The sequence below is a fragment of the Pelodiscus sinensis genome, chromosome 2 (genome assembly GCF_049634645.1).
Source record: "Pelodiscus sinensis isolate JC-2024 chromosome 2, ASM4963464v1, whole genome shotgun sequence".
Classification (NCBI taxonomy): Eukaryota; Metazoa; Chordata; order Testudines; family Trionychidae; genus Pelodiscus; species Pelodiscus sinensis.
Genome location: NC_134712.1, coordinates 77,039,692 through 77,053,340, shown reverse-complemented (window position 1 = coordinate 77,053,340; position 13,649 = coordinate 77,039,692). Strand labels below are relative to the sequence as shown.

Genomic DNA, 13,649 nt, shown 5'->3' with positions numbered 1-13,649 from the left:
GGGGGGGGGGTTCATTCCCAAAGGCAGTGACATGGTATATTAGGTCATGGAAGCCGAAGAAGTTTGCCAACACTGTATTTAAAAATATAGGACTGTTTTCATAGCGCACCCTTGTCCATCCTTCCTCCCATTGTTATTATCCTCATTATTATTATTAATTATTATTAATAAGCAGTACTCATCTACATTCACCAAGGTTATTTCTTGCTGAGTTTTGTAGCACTCAGCAAATCCTGATCTTGTTGGGCAGAGAGGGAAAAATAAGGGACATCTCTTGTAATACGGGACTGTTGGCAGTCCTATGTCCACTAGATCATCAGACATGGATCCACCCTGACAACAGAGACACTATGGGAAACCACATGCACATTCTCCCATTCATTAGCAGGATGTGAAGACAATAACTGCTCCAGTCTATGTACAGTAAACTCCAATTGTCCAGCATCCAGTGGTCCAGCACTCCCAATAGTCTGGCACCAACTGGAACCTGGAAGTGCTCCGGCCAGCTGGATAGTTGGAGCTGCTCGCGCAGCTTCCCCAAGTCTGCTGCTGCCGCTGCTGAAACTGACCAGGTGCTGGTGAGGGGCAGCGCTGCGGGACCAATCCAGCAGCACCCCAGCTGCTCTGCCCCAGGGCTTCCCCAAGCCTGCCGCTAGTCAGTTTCAGCAGCGGCAGACTTGGGGAAGCTGTGGGGCAGAGCAGCTTGGGTGCTGCCGGGTTGGTCCTGCAGCGCTGCTCAGGTGAGGGGCAGCGCTGCGGGACCAAGCTGGCAGCACCCCAGCTGCTCTGCCCTACGGCTTTCCCAAGTCCGCTGCTGCTGAAACTGACCAGCGGCGGACTTGGGGAAGCTCTGGGGGAGCAGCTGGGGTGCTGGTGGATTGGTCCCGCAGCGCTGCCCCTCACCAGCACCTGGTTGGCCCCACACTGCGCCGTTCCCTGCCCAACCCTCTCCCCCAGACCAGTCACAGCCCCCCTGCCGGAGTACCTCCTGATACTCCAGCATATCCAATAATCTGGCACCCCCTAGGTTCCAAAGGTGCCAGATTTTTGGAGGTCTGCTGTAGTACAGTCTAGAATTTGAACAAAGGTTTCATCAGTTAAAATCATATAATAAAACATTTTTCTATGGAGAAGTCAGGAAGCACAAAGGTGATTTAAAACCACATTTGTGCATTCCCATCCTGCCCTTTGTTCCTACACTAAGTGTAACTCAGCTGGGACTGACATTCAGGTACACTGCCTTTTTAAGAACCAAGCAGCCTTTTTTTTTTTGGGGGGGGGGGGGGTGGTTTAGCTGTGCTTTCTTTAAAACCTGACTCCTTGAGCTAATCAGCCAGGTGATTCAGCCTTACTGGCCACTCCCCTCCTAATCTCCAGGGATTACCAGCAGCCTGGTGGATTGCATGTTGCTGGTGTTAATTGCTCACTCACTGATGTAGTTGTAGTACTAGCGCCTTTCCTGCCCTGCTGCTTCTGACTGGAGTAGTTGTGGGAGGATTATCTCATTCTTCTGTTTTATGATGGCCCTGAACTGCCTGAGAAGTCTGGGCAGCACTTTTGCCCTTTCCTAAACTAAGGGAGAGTTGCTAGAAGGTTGACCTTTTAGTTACCCCATCTCACTGGTAGGATTTAAGGTAAATAATTTAAATGCCCAGAAAGCACTGTGCCAAGCTTTGGGCTCCCTTACCATTGCAGCCTGCAGCTCCTTTGTTCCAAACAGTAAGTTCAGCTGCTGAAGGAAATTTGTTACCTTTGCTACAATTGGATAGGCCCCCTCATGCATCTTCTGTAGCAAAGTCACCACCCTCTTGTGGGAGAGGTAGCCCTACTAAAGGGCTGACTGGTCCTGCAGCCAGGAATGTCCTGCCTCCCTCTGGCCAGGGAAGTCCCCAGACAGATGCGAAGGAGGTTCCTCGAGCTGCAACAATGTTGCATCCTATGAGTTTTCCAAAGCTATTTCCCTTTGATCAGGGGAATAGGGCCCCAGACTGTGGCTAGTAGTGGAAGAGCCAAAGCCAGTGACAGAGGCTTCAGAGGGGGTTGCAGACAACCAAATGCCCTCTGTGGGGGAGGAAGCAGAACCAGGACCTTCTAAGATGGCCACCACCAAGAGGAGGGTGGCAATACCACCAGGGGATGGTGAGTAGGATTTTTGTCCTAGTGAGGTGATTATAAACCTGCCTTCAGCCTACAAGGAAGGATGTCGGGGGCTGAGGCATCTGGGGCTTTTTCTGGGATAGGGTCATCCACTTCTTCCTCTGGTCTTCCCCTTGCACTGAATATTGTGGGGTGTGGAGATGGTATGGATTGTGTAAAGTTTGCTGACTTGAATATTCCTGTTTGGGTCACCCCAAGATACACTATATTCTCTTTCCTGTGGGCGTTAGTTCTGACGAGCTCACGGCATATCACTCCTTCACCTTTATTACTGTACAAAATGCTGTTCCATGTCCCCCACCATACTTCCTTGAATCCCCATCACTATACACTGTGGCATAAGAATACGTATAGGAAAGTGTATTTTTAACAGCATTTGTTGTGTTTACAGTTCAGTTTCCATTCTCTGAGTAGAATGTGCAGATGTAAAACTAGAATCATGGACTTCTAAAGTAACTTTTGCCCTCCAGTAAGGAACTGGGAACCAATTGCTGCCTTTACACTGCTACACGCAGAGTTTAAAGTTAATCCAAACTAAGACTTTAGTTCATGGAATGAGGAGTAACAGTTAATCTGAACTAAAGACTTAGTTCGGATTAATTTTAAACTGCCGTGTGTAGTTTGTTCGGACTAAAGGGGATTTAAAAATGGCGGCTGGATGGGAACATGCAAATAAAGCCCGGGATATTTAAATCCCGGGCTTCATTTGCAACCCTGGTTCCCTGATTTGCCTACCTAGCTTGAATTAACGAGCTAGTGTAGACATACCCTATGACTCCAGTTCAGCTAGCCTTCCAGCAGCCTCCTGGCACCAGCACTGCAGTCTGCTGGGAAGGACAGGTGGAATTGCTGGGCATTCTGGAGGGACCATGCACAGATCACTGACAGCTCCCAGTCAGCATTGGACCAACAACTACCAACAAGGGAAGAAATCTGGAGGGCGGGGAGGGGTGGTGGTAGGAAGAAATGCAGAGAAAGATAGTGGAGTTGCAGAGTGAGAATTCTGGAAAAAGTAAATAAATCAGACATGGCTGCCCCCACCAGCAGGGCTGCTAAACTCAAGTGTGAAATAAAGCATCAAGGCTCAGGAAGGGGTTGAGATTCATTTTTATTCCCCTCAAACTTTTATGCCTCTGCTGTTCCACCTCCAGCCCATCAAGCCAACCAGCACTTTAATGCTGCAGGGGAAGTTTCTGTAACATTTGTGATGTGATGGGGTCAGGGAATGGCAGAAATGTCTTGAGTTTGTTCTCGCTAGACTTCCAGTTCTAGACCAGTCATTTCAAACCAACTGATCTCTCTGTATTGTTATTAGAGAGGCAGGAAGGATTGTCCAGTGGGTAAGGAAAGAGGCTGGGCTATAGGAGATGAGTTGAATTTCTGGCTCAGCCATAGATTTCCTATGTGACCCTGGGGAAACTACTTTCCTGTTTCATAGGTCTGTGATGGGAGCAACTCATCAATGATTCTGTGATGTTCAGATAGTATGTAGATAAGGGTACTGTAGCCCACTCGAACAAGGAGAGGATTACAGATTAGCCAGAGGAGGTTTGCACAGTCTTGGCCAATCAGGGACTGGTTGGGCCTATAAAAGGCTGCAAGGACTAAATGGAGTATACTCTTGCTCCAGCCATGGAGCAGGAGGGATCTGGTTGCTTGGGACAATGCAGAAACTACCTGAGACACAGCAGTGCTGGGGAAAGGCAGGCAGAGCAAGGAGGCTCTAGCCTCACCTATCTTCCAGGCTTCAGGCCTGATACAGAGGCCTGAGGTGTACTAGGGAGGCAGCCAGGGCAGGAGAAGGCTGCAGGTTCATACCCTTTGCCAATGGTGAATGGACATTTCAGACTGCAGTTCCCCTAAGGCAGGGGCTAGATAACAACTGGCAGTGGGATGGTGAGACAAAGTGGGTATATGTGATTGGGATTCCCTGGGAGGGAAGGACCCCAGAGTGTGGGAGTACTGCTGTGGGGTAGTACTGCAAGGAAAAGGCATGTGGGCTGGAAGGGACACAGGGCCTGAAGTAGCGTAGAAGATGGGTAACTGAGGGTGAGGTTCCGGTTGACAGGATGTGTTCCTAGGCTGGAAGGGCTAATTCCTGAGGAGACCAGCAGGAGTTTCTGTGCTGGTGAGTTTACCCCACTACCATGTACATAAGAGAGATGGAGAGAGATGTTGACTGAGAAACACATTTGTTTGTAAAAGGAAAAACAAAACTAAACATGGGTTATGAATCTCAATCCATGTCTTTAGTTTGCAGATTTCGAAAAAAGTTGCATCCTGTGCTAGAGTTGCCAAGTTACACCACAGTTACTCTCTCAAACAACAGTGATGAAGATTTTGATGGACCATCTAGGACTCCTTTGTTTGTGGAGACTGAAAATACTGTGAAAATGCAGGCAGATTCTACTAGTTTTTCACCTGGACTTAAACCCAGATGTGGCGCCGGAGGCAGTACAAGGCCATGCCTGTTGACAAAAGAAGACCACGTCCCCTCACAGCCCACACTTAGTCAGGAAGGGGCAAAAGTCCAAGATTGGGAGGAGAGTTCAAGCCAACTGGAAGGAGAGGACTTTCTTCCCTGGCACATAGATTGTAACAGCAGTGGCCCAGATACCAGGGTTACCAGTTCCTTGACATCTGTTGCCAGTGAGTGGTCTCCAAATGGTCTTGCACTGGAGTATTTACTGACTCCATTAAATCATCTTAAGAAATATTCCCCTCAGAATTTCAACCAGCAGGTGGAAAACTATTTTAAGAGGGTAGAAGAGTCCTGAGAGATTCAGCAAAACCAAACCCGGTTGCATGTTTACAACTTGTAACAAAACAGACTTCGGTTTATATTAGAGCCAGAATGGTTCAGAGAATTTAAAGCCAGTAAATGTCAAATATAAAACTTACTCTTGGACTGGCAAGCAGATCAAGGAACAGGAAACAATAGGCTTGCTGTACTCTTGAAAGGTTGAACTTTAGTAATACTGATATTGCATTAAAAATTGGAGAATGAGGTTTTAGTCCAATTTGGGATGATTATATAATCTCTTTTTGGAAGCATAGAGATGTACTAAGACAGGACTCTTATGGACAAATAAGACAAAATGTGTAATAGAAGTCGGTGTTTTCTAATACCCACTACTTGATAGATCATCTAAACTCAAAACTTGTTTACATATCAGTAATTCTGGCTGCTGATTTTGGTTTTTGGATCCAGGTTTCTAAATTCTATTCCCAATGCCACATATACTCTAGCCTAGTTTGACTATGCTCTCTTGGTGAAGCTAAATAAATGAGCCCTTACCAGCAGAACAGATTTTCGGTTTCAAGATAATATTGGAGACATTTAAAAAGAGACGGGTGGAGTTTGGAAATGAAGAGGGGGGAGCCCTTAACCTTTTGAAGTAAAGTTTTGCTTGGTGCCAGATTTCCCTCTGGCAGTAAAGTTAGAGAATTGTATGTATTCCTGTACTGTTGTTGGTTGTTGTTGTTATAAGCTCCCATTTGTTTAATGATTTCACATGTTTGTGTTGCTTAATTTGGCAAGTCAAAAAGTTGTCTTCACAAGCAAAGAATATATTGGTTGTCCGGATCCTATCAGAAGAGCCATCCTATCCATCGGTCGAAGTGGAGCAACTGCCTTAGGCTTCATGCTTCGGGGGGGGGGGAGGAGCCCTACTTCAAAGGCACGAGGGTGGAGCTGGTGCTGGCAGCAGGGGTTGGTCCTTTGAGCTCCCCCTACCCCCATGCAGTTATTGATTTTTATTTTATTTTGCCTTCAGCTCCCCAGGCTGAAGCTGCTTAACAATTCTCTGTTGTGCTGAGGTTTCTTGCTGGCTGCTGCAGGGCCCTAGCACTCCACCTCACTAGTGGCACTCCAGCAGCCTGCACTAGGTGGTCTGGTCTGCCCCTGCCCTTCCAGGCTTCTGCCTTCGGGGGATGGAGCCTTCCCTTTTCTGGCAGTTGGACCCTCCACAGTACAGGGAGACCCTTCTGGTGCAGGTGAGCTGGTGTCCATCATGGCCTCTCACCTGGAGCCCAAAACTGGTGTCCCCCACCCTTCCACTGTCCTTTCTCCCCTCTCGCAGCCCTGGGTATGAGGGGGTCATTGTCACTGGGATGCAGGCCAGGGGGCCAGCCCTTATCACAACTCTGCCTCAGGGTCCTTCTTGCCTTTTTCAGCTCTCCAGCAGTTGACTCCAGCCTTAGGATTCCCCTCCTCACTGTACCAGCACCTGGGGACCCACAACTCCTCCACCACCCACCAGGGCTGGCAGATGACAGAAGAACAGCAGAGGGTTTCCACTGACTCCCACCATTTTATGAGCTTTAAAACTTAACCTTTCTAAGTGCTCTAAAATCTGAATGGTTCCTCTGATTGCTTGGAAATCTGCCTCCTGGGGATGCAAAAGGAGCACTAGTGATCCAAATGTGGGGTCATTTGACCAGCAGACCCCAGAGTTACAGGCTGCTCCCCAAACCTGTTTCCTTCAGTTAAACAGAGTGAGGTACTAAGTATATCTGGATGAATCACAGACTTCACATCACCTCTCTGAGTGAACTAATCCTGTCTTTATTTTACACAACTAAGGATAAATCAATCACAACCCCAGTAGACAACAGATGCCTGTGGGAGGGTGCTGCAAATTGTGAGTCATGGGTGGTGGCAATTTGATGAGAATGTAATCTGTTTTTGGAGGGGAAGTGAAGTGAGTTCAGCATGTGAATGCTTCCTGGGCAAGGACCAGTATTACGAGTTAGAGGAGTGGAGAAATTAAAGGAGAGAGGGAGATAAGTGGGGATGGGTGGTAGGGTAGTGGGGAGAGACTGTGGGCTTAGATGAGGAAGACATAGCATCATCCCGCTATTCTGGTGCAGCCCTAACTCCTTGCACTCCTCATGCCTGCACTCTGCTCCCCCAGATGTAAGTGCACTCCAACTCTGCACTAGACCCCCAGCTAGCATACAATGGCAAGCACTAGCAGACAGAGACAAATGGAGCCAATGTAGCTGTGGGGGCTATGAGAATCCATCCCTGAGGGAACAAGTACTGCACTTCAAGATGGTTCCTTCCCAAACACTGCAAGAGCAGACAGGATTTTGCTGAGAATCCTAGTCACAGTGACTTCAGAGTTGTGAAATTTTTCCAAATTTAAAAATTAAGAGCTGTCCACATTCAGCTATTGTCAAGAGGCTGGGTGGACTTATCCTTCTCAATGAACAGAATGGCATAGCATCAAAGCTGGCTGACCATAATGTGATAGACGTTTGCTGCAAGGAAGTCCAGGAAGACGAATTTCAGAATGTAAGCAGTGTGATACTGGTTGTGATTAGTGAGTTTTTTTTAAAATTTATATGAACTTCATTATAAAAAAAAGCTACAATACAACCTAATTATACTGCTGGCTGTTATCAATATTTAATCTGCAGCCACCAGCTGCCCTTGAAGTTCATTCTAACCAGATTTCATCTGTATAAAAATGTTAATAAGCAGACCCATAGAAGTGACTTGGCCCGGCACTCTCCTAGGGATGGCCTTGCCTATCATCATTTATTTATTTATTTATTACTGTAGTGCCTACAAGTTCCAGTCCAGGTCAAGGCTCCAGTGTTTTAGGCACCGTACAGACAGACTGACCAAAAAAAAAAAAAAAAAAAGACAACCTATGCCCCAAAGAGCTTATATGTCAAGTTATTGGTTTTGTTTAGAAGCCCCTGTCCAAAGACTGAACACTAATGCCCTGATCCAGTAAGTGCTTAAGCACAAGGTTAACTTGAAACACCAGGGTAGTCTCCTTGACCTAAACTGAACAGCCAGTGCTTAAACAAAGGCATGTATTTAAGCACCTTATTGAATCAGGGCCTTAGCCTCTTGTGGTGCAGAGATTTATACATGAGCTGAACTGAACAGTTCTGCTGAAGTCAGTGGGACTATTCATAGTGTGTTCAGCTGAGACTGAAGGTAACCCTTTGCTGGATTGCTGTTAAGTCTTCGAGCTGAGGTCTTTGTACAGATCTGCTAAGGGGGTCAAATCAGTGTCACTTTGGTCTATTTATTTTTCAGGAATGGTGACGACTGTTGACTCCCAGTTTTGTCTCCTTGTTTGAAATGACTTCTGTTTCTCTGGTGGTTCTTCCTAGCTAAGTATTCATAAAAAGCTGAAGAGCAAGGGGACTCGCTGGCACATTTGTAAACACAGTGGATAATTGCTGCTGCTTCCTTTATGCTAACGTGGACTTTGTTTTGTGAGTCCCTGCTGGATAGCCATCCCTGTTCCTGGGTGATGGTTGATTTTGTTTTTTGTTGCTGTGATAGTGGGATTCCTTTTTTTTCTCCCTTTTTGGTTTTTTCTTTATCCCTCCTGCCCAGCCTTTTCCCCCCTCCCCCCTTCCCTTTGTTTTGGCTTTCCTCCATTTTCTCTGCTGTTTTGTCTCTTACTGTTTCGCTATCAAAAAGGAAAGTGAAGCTTGGACCAGAAAGAGAACCCCAAGCTACTTGCCCTCTCCTGCCATGGGTATACATAACTGGTGCTGCTGAGCTATCCAAACAACAACCTATTTGCTTTGGTTTAATAGCCCCGTTTTCCCTGCAAATGGTAGTGGGTAGTGCTAAGTAGTAATTTGTACCATGGCTTGCCAGGGCTGAGCCCCAGCAGCTCGAGGCTCTGTAGTTCATAGCCCTGGGATGTCTGGGCTTGCTGCATCAGTTACGCACATATAAAAATTGCTTGACACCGGCACCTAACTGCTAGAGTGCTGGCACCCCTTCGTCACAAATTAAGCAGCGGTGATGGGAGACATTTTATTCTGGAGCAAACAACAAAACCGGACACACTTGAGTTTGTGTGTGCATATAACATACACATAGAGTTCTGGTAAATTAAGGGAATAGTTCCAGTTGAATGTATGCCTAATTATAAGACAATGCCCTGGCTGCTCATGCATATCGATCAAGCCCTGGGCTAGCGCAGAGTTGTAACAGCAACCTCTGCAGTCAATGGATATGGACTCCAGGCTTTCAACACGAGACAGCCCTTGGAACCTTGTCCTATGTTACATGACTGAGGTTTGCAAAAAAGATTATTCTCTTATGAGCACTCCTGGCTGCCAGCTCATGTATAAGAAGTTTTACTTAACTACCTGGCTCATGGAGTCATGTGATTGTCTGAAAATCCCAACTGTCATGTTGCTCCTCCTGTTTCCCTTGACATGGAACTCTTCTGAGGGGTAGCCAGAGTAGCTTTGGACTCTGCTGCACTTCTACTAGGGCAGTGATAGGCTGAAGCACAAAGACAGGGTGAAGAAAGGGACCCCATTCAACCAGGTCTCTTTATGCCCAGGGTTATCCCTTTTGGAGAAGACAGGAAACAGGGATAGGGTTGAGGTTTTCTAGAGACCCTCCAGCAAATTTAGGGCTTAATCTCCTAGGCTATGTCTACACCACGGAAGTATCTCAAAATAGCAATTCTGTGTCTTTAAATGTGCCTGTTATTTCGAAATATATTGTGAAATAACAGGCATGCTATTCCAGCATCCCTGTAACTCTTGTTCTATGAAGGTTAAAGGATTTGTAGGGATAGCACTTTATTTCAAAATCTGGCACTGTGTAGACTGTGCCAAATTTTTGAAATAAGTTATTTAAAAAAAATTAAAAATAAAAATATAATGGAGATTACCTATTTCCTAGAACTGGAAGGGACCTTGCAAGGTCATTGAGTCCAGTCCCCTGCCTTCACAGCAGGACCAAGTACCATCCCTGATGAATTTTTGCCCCAAATCCCTAAATGGCCTCCACAAGGATTGAACTCACAACCCTGGGTTTAGCAGGCCAATGCTCAAACCACTGAGCTATCCCTCCCCCCTAAATTTGAGGGAAGGGTGGTGAGCAGATACACCCATAGGGTGCTGGGGCACTCCTATGATGTGCTGAGTGTCTTCAATTGTATCAGGAGTTGAGGCTGCTCATTTTGGATTTGTTTTCTACCATTAGAGATATTGCTGTTGCATGATGTATTAAACCAAGTTGAAGTCTTCCAACCCTATGGCTGAAAATATGGTCTGAATTCTTTCTCCCAGTGGGGTTTCATCTCATCTATCTACTTATAAAGCCCCCATCATGTAGTATCATGAATGTAACCACCAAGGAGATTACCTAGATTCCTGGGGCTCTGTCTGCTGGCAGCTCAGGGAGAGGCACTCTGTGTTTGCCCTGGCTCCCCATCCCTACCAGGGACAGAATCTGCCCCACAACCCATAGGGAGTGAGATGCCCCTGCCAGGGAGTTCAAGAGGGGAAGGAGGGGCCATTGTTGGAGGAGTCTGGAGCCAGCCAGGGCAAGGGGAGAGCTGGCTGTGTGAGAGCTAGTAAGCCCCAGGCCTGCATGCAGGGTTTCCCCCTGAGGCCTCTAGGGATCTGAAAGCAAGATCCCACAGCTGGGTTTTATTTCTCCACTGTCAATTCCCAGTTTGTAGAATTTGCTGGGAAACTTCCCAGCCAGGCTGAGTTAGCTCTCCAGCTCCCTAGGTGAGACCAGTCACCGCATGGTCAGCTCTGCTCTGTTCAGGGCTCCTGCCTGCTGTGTGTGTATTCTGTGTCTGAATTCTGGGGTAGGAGATTACAGTTTGAATTTTAGTGCGGTTGTATAACCTGCACCTTGAGCCTTGCACCCCTTTGCTGTGAGGAGAAATTCTGGGACCAAAGCAGCCTGATTCCTGCCTGAGGAGGATCCCCGCCAGAAGAGCCCAGCCCCTCTGCAGAGACTGAGTCATCTCTGAACCTGAGGCTCATTCATGGAGTGTGTGAGTGCACCATCTTTTAGTTAGTAAGTCAGGGAATTTGGGGATTTTATAACTTGCTGCATATTAAATCTGTGGAGGGATTTACCACCTTCTCCCACTTGTGAGTCCTTTGGGCTGTACTGGACCCAGTCAGCCCCACTGCTAAACCACTGCAGAGAAGAATTTTGTGGTCATAAGTCATCAAGGGCCGCAACAAAGTACGCGTACCGACGGGACACTAATCTTACAGTTGCTGGGCACCAGTGAACCTAAAAATAGTGTTTTACCCTGTTCTGTTTGTCTCCTGTTTAATATACTTGTGTTTGTGTTATTTTCTCGGAGTCTCCAACTGTCTGGCAATTAGGTAGGGATTGCCCTGGGTCAGAATTTTCCTCCCAAGCTGCCCTGGTGACCCTACCAGGAAGGAGTGAGGGGGGTGGAGGCACCTTCAAATAAATCCATAGGAAAAAATAAAGTTGAGTGGGTGGTGGGATCCAGAAGAACCCAGACCTATTCATCAAAACTTGTAAGCCAGAATGACATTAAAGAAGGTAACCAGGTAGAGAGAGGGCGCTACATGAAACAGTGCTAAATATGCTAGAGCCTAGTCTACACTAGTATTTACACCAGTGCTAGCTATTCTGTGGGAAAATAGCTACAAAATGTCGAATGTATAAAGCCCTAATGACTCTCTCAGATTGTGCCATGTTGAGTCACCACATAGGCCGGGCCAGAACTTTGGTAGAACCTAAGCATTCATGGTGGTGACTGCTGAATTGGCGGGGGCGGGGCAGGTAGGAGAGAAAAGGCAGCAGCCTCCTGTCTGGAGGAGCAATGGTAAAAAGGACAGTTAGGCAGCATTATGTTTTTAAGATATTTTCAGCCTATTGTTACTAAAAGTGAGCAATGGAGAGCCACTATAGCTTTGGGATATTTCTCTGAACGCTGACCAAATGATCATAGCTTCTCTGTTGGGCAAAAACGAATTGTCAATTTTCTTCAAAACTGAAACTCTTCCATGGGATTCTAGAATTTCCTTCTTTCAGTCAGACCAAAGATTCCATAAAAACAGCCTCCGTTACACTGTCCCAGCAATTCTGTGTCTGGTCTTGTCATAGCTGAGAGATTCAGAGGTATGTCTGTGGTTTAGCTTATTTATTAAGTGAGGATAGGGCGAAGGAAAACAGTTAGAGAGAGCCCAAGCCAATGAAACTCAGAGATATTAGATTATAATCTGTTTAAGAGAGGGGCTGTTTTGTGTGTGTAGGGTTTTTTTGTTTTGTTTTTGCTCTGGTTATAGAGTATCTACTTGGAGCTCTACAGCACCACAGCAATACAAATCTACTATATATTTGAAAGAGCTTGTGAGTGAGTGAGTGAGCTTGTCTGTCTGTCTAAGAACTTCTAAATAGCAAGAGCTAGGACCACCAAATTTGGCATACAGCTTCCTCTTAACTTAAAGCAAGGTAAGGGTTTGGTGGTGCGTGTGTGTGTGAAGCTATCCCCACCCCCCGATTTGCACAGGGATGCACAAAACCATACAGGCAGAATCCCCCGGCAGGTGAAAGGTGTTGGCTGGGGCCATGCCTACTCCGTCTGGGACTGCCCCAGGCCTGAGCCTTCCACCCCACTTCAGCTATCACTGCACAAAGGCCAAGACTTACAAGTTAGCACTGGATTGTAAGTGCCACATGTTTATGCACAGGGTTTGTGCTGAGCACTCTCATGATGTCATTTCGGGAGGGCAGGGGGGCTGCAGTCCCCACCCGTTCGTAAGGGAACATTGCTGGCTATTCCCCTTGGTCAGAAAGCGAGGGGGAAGTGCACAGTTGATTCCTCAATCTGGCTGGAGAGTGCAAGGGGCAGATAAACCCAGACCTGCCTCAGCCAGGGAAAAGGCACCCTCCTCCCACCCTCCAGCTGTGGCTGCTGGAGCTGTAGTAGCCATGGAGAGGTGCTTCTCACCTGATCCCCCAGCTGATGAAGTGATAGAGGTTTGGGGTTGTCCTCTCTTCCCCAGAGCAGCCTGCATACTGAACCCCTCACCTACCATCCCCATCCTTGAGCAATGATTTAAATGAAGAAAAACAAAAATGAAGGACTGGAGCAATGCCAGGTAAATCTTCTAGTGATAAATAATATTAAGACCAGGAATTGTGCTTGGGCTCATCTCTCAAGTCACTGGATTCTCTTTCCAGCTGAGGAAAAGGTACGGTTCAGCCTTTTAGGTAAAGGTTCAAGGAAGTTTTATCAAGCAAGCTTGTTCATCCCTACTAATAGCAAATATGAAGAGCCTGTGGCAAAGTGAAAGCTGAAGTGTCACAAATAGCATTGCACTCTCTTCTCCCCAAAATAAATTGTATTGTTCTTACAAATCTTCAGCATTCCAGCTGTGACATGACAAGAGCCCTGACAACGGCAAAAGCCAAATCACAACAGAAATGTTCTTGATCTCTGAATTATTTTACACAGCTACATTTAATACTTTTTTTGTTGTTTTTTCCATTCTGGCAGATGTTTAAATTGCAAATTAGAAATGTATTGCATTAGCCTTCCAGCCTTGCAAATGCTGTCAAAGGCTGACTGTAATGATGTGACTTTGATATCAAACAGATTATTGCTTATGTACAGCGGCACTTACAAACATGTGCATACTTGTAAGTCTTGGCCTTTGTGTAGCTATGCAGCCAGCAGGTCATTAACGTACAGTACAAACAGGGT

General features: G+C 46.6%; 1 long non-coding RNA gene across 1 annotated transcript; it reads left to right on the top strand.

Moving 5' to 3' along the window:
• The first annotated feature begins 1,653 nt into the window (after window positions 1-1,653).
• On the top strand, window positions 1,654-5,182 carry LOC142826732 (uncharacterized). Its single transcript, XR_012900946.1, has 2 exons — window positions 1,654-2,139; window positions 4,411-5,182. It is a non-coding gene; the product is annotated as an uncharacterized LOC142826732 (long non-coding RNA).
• Window positions 5,183-13,649: the final 8,467 nt, after the last annotated feature.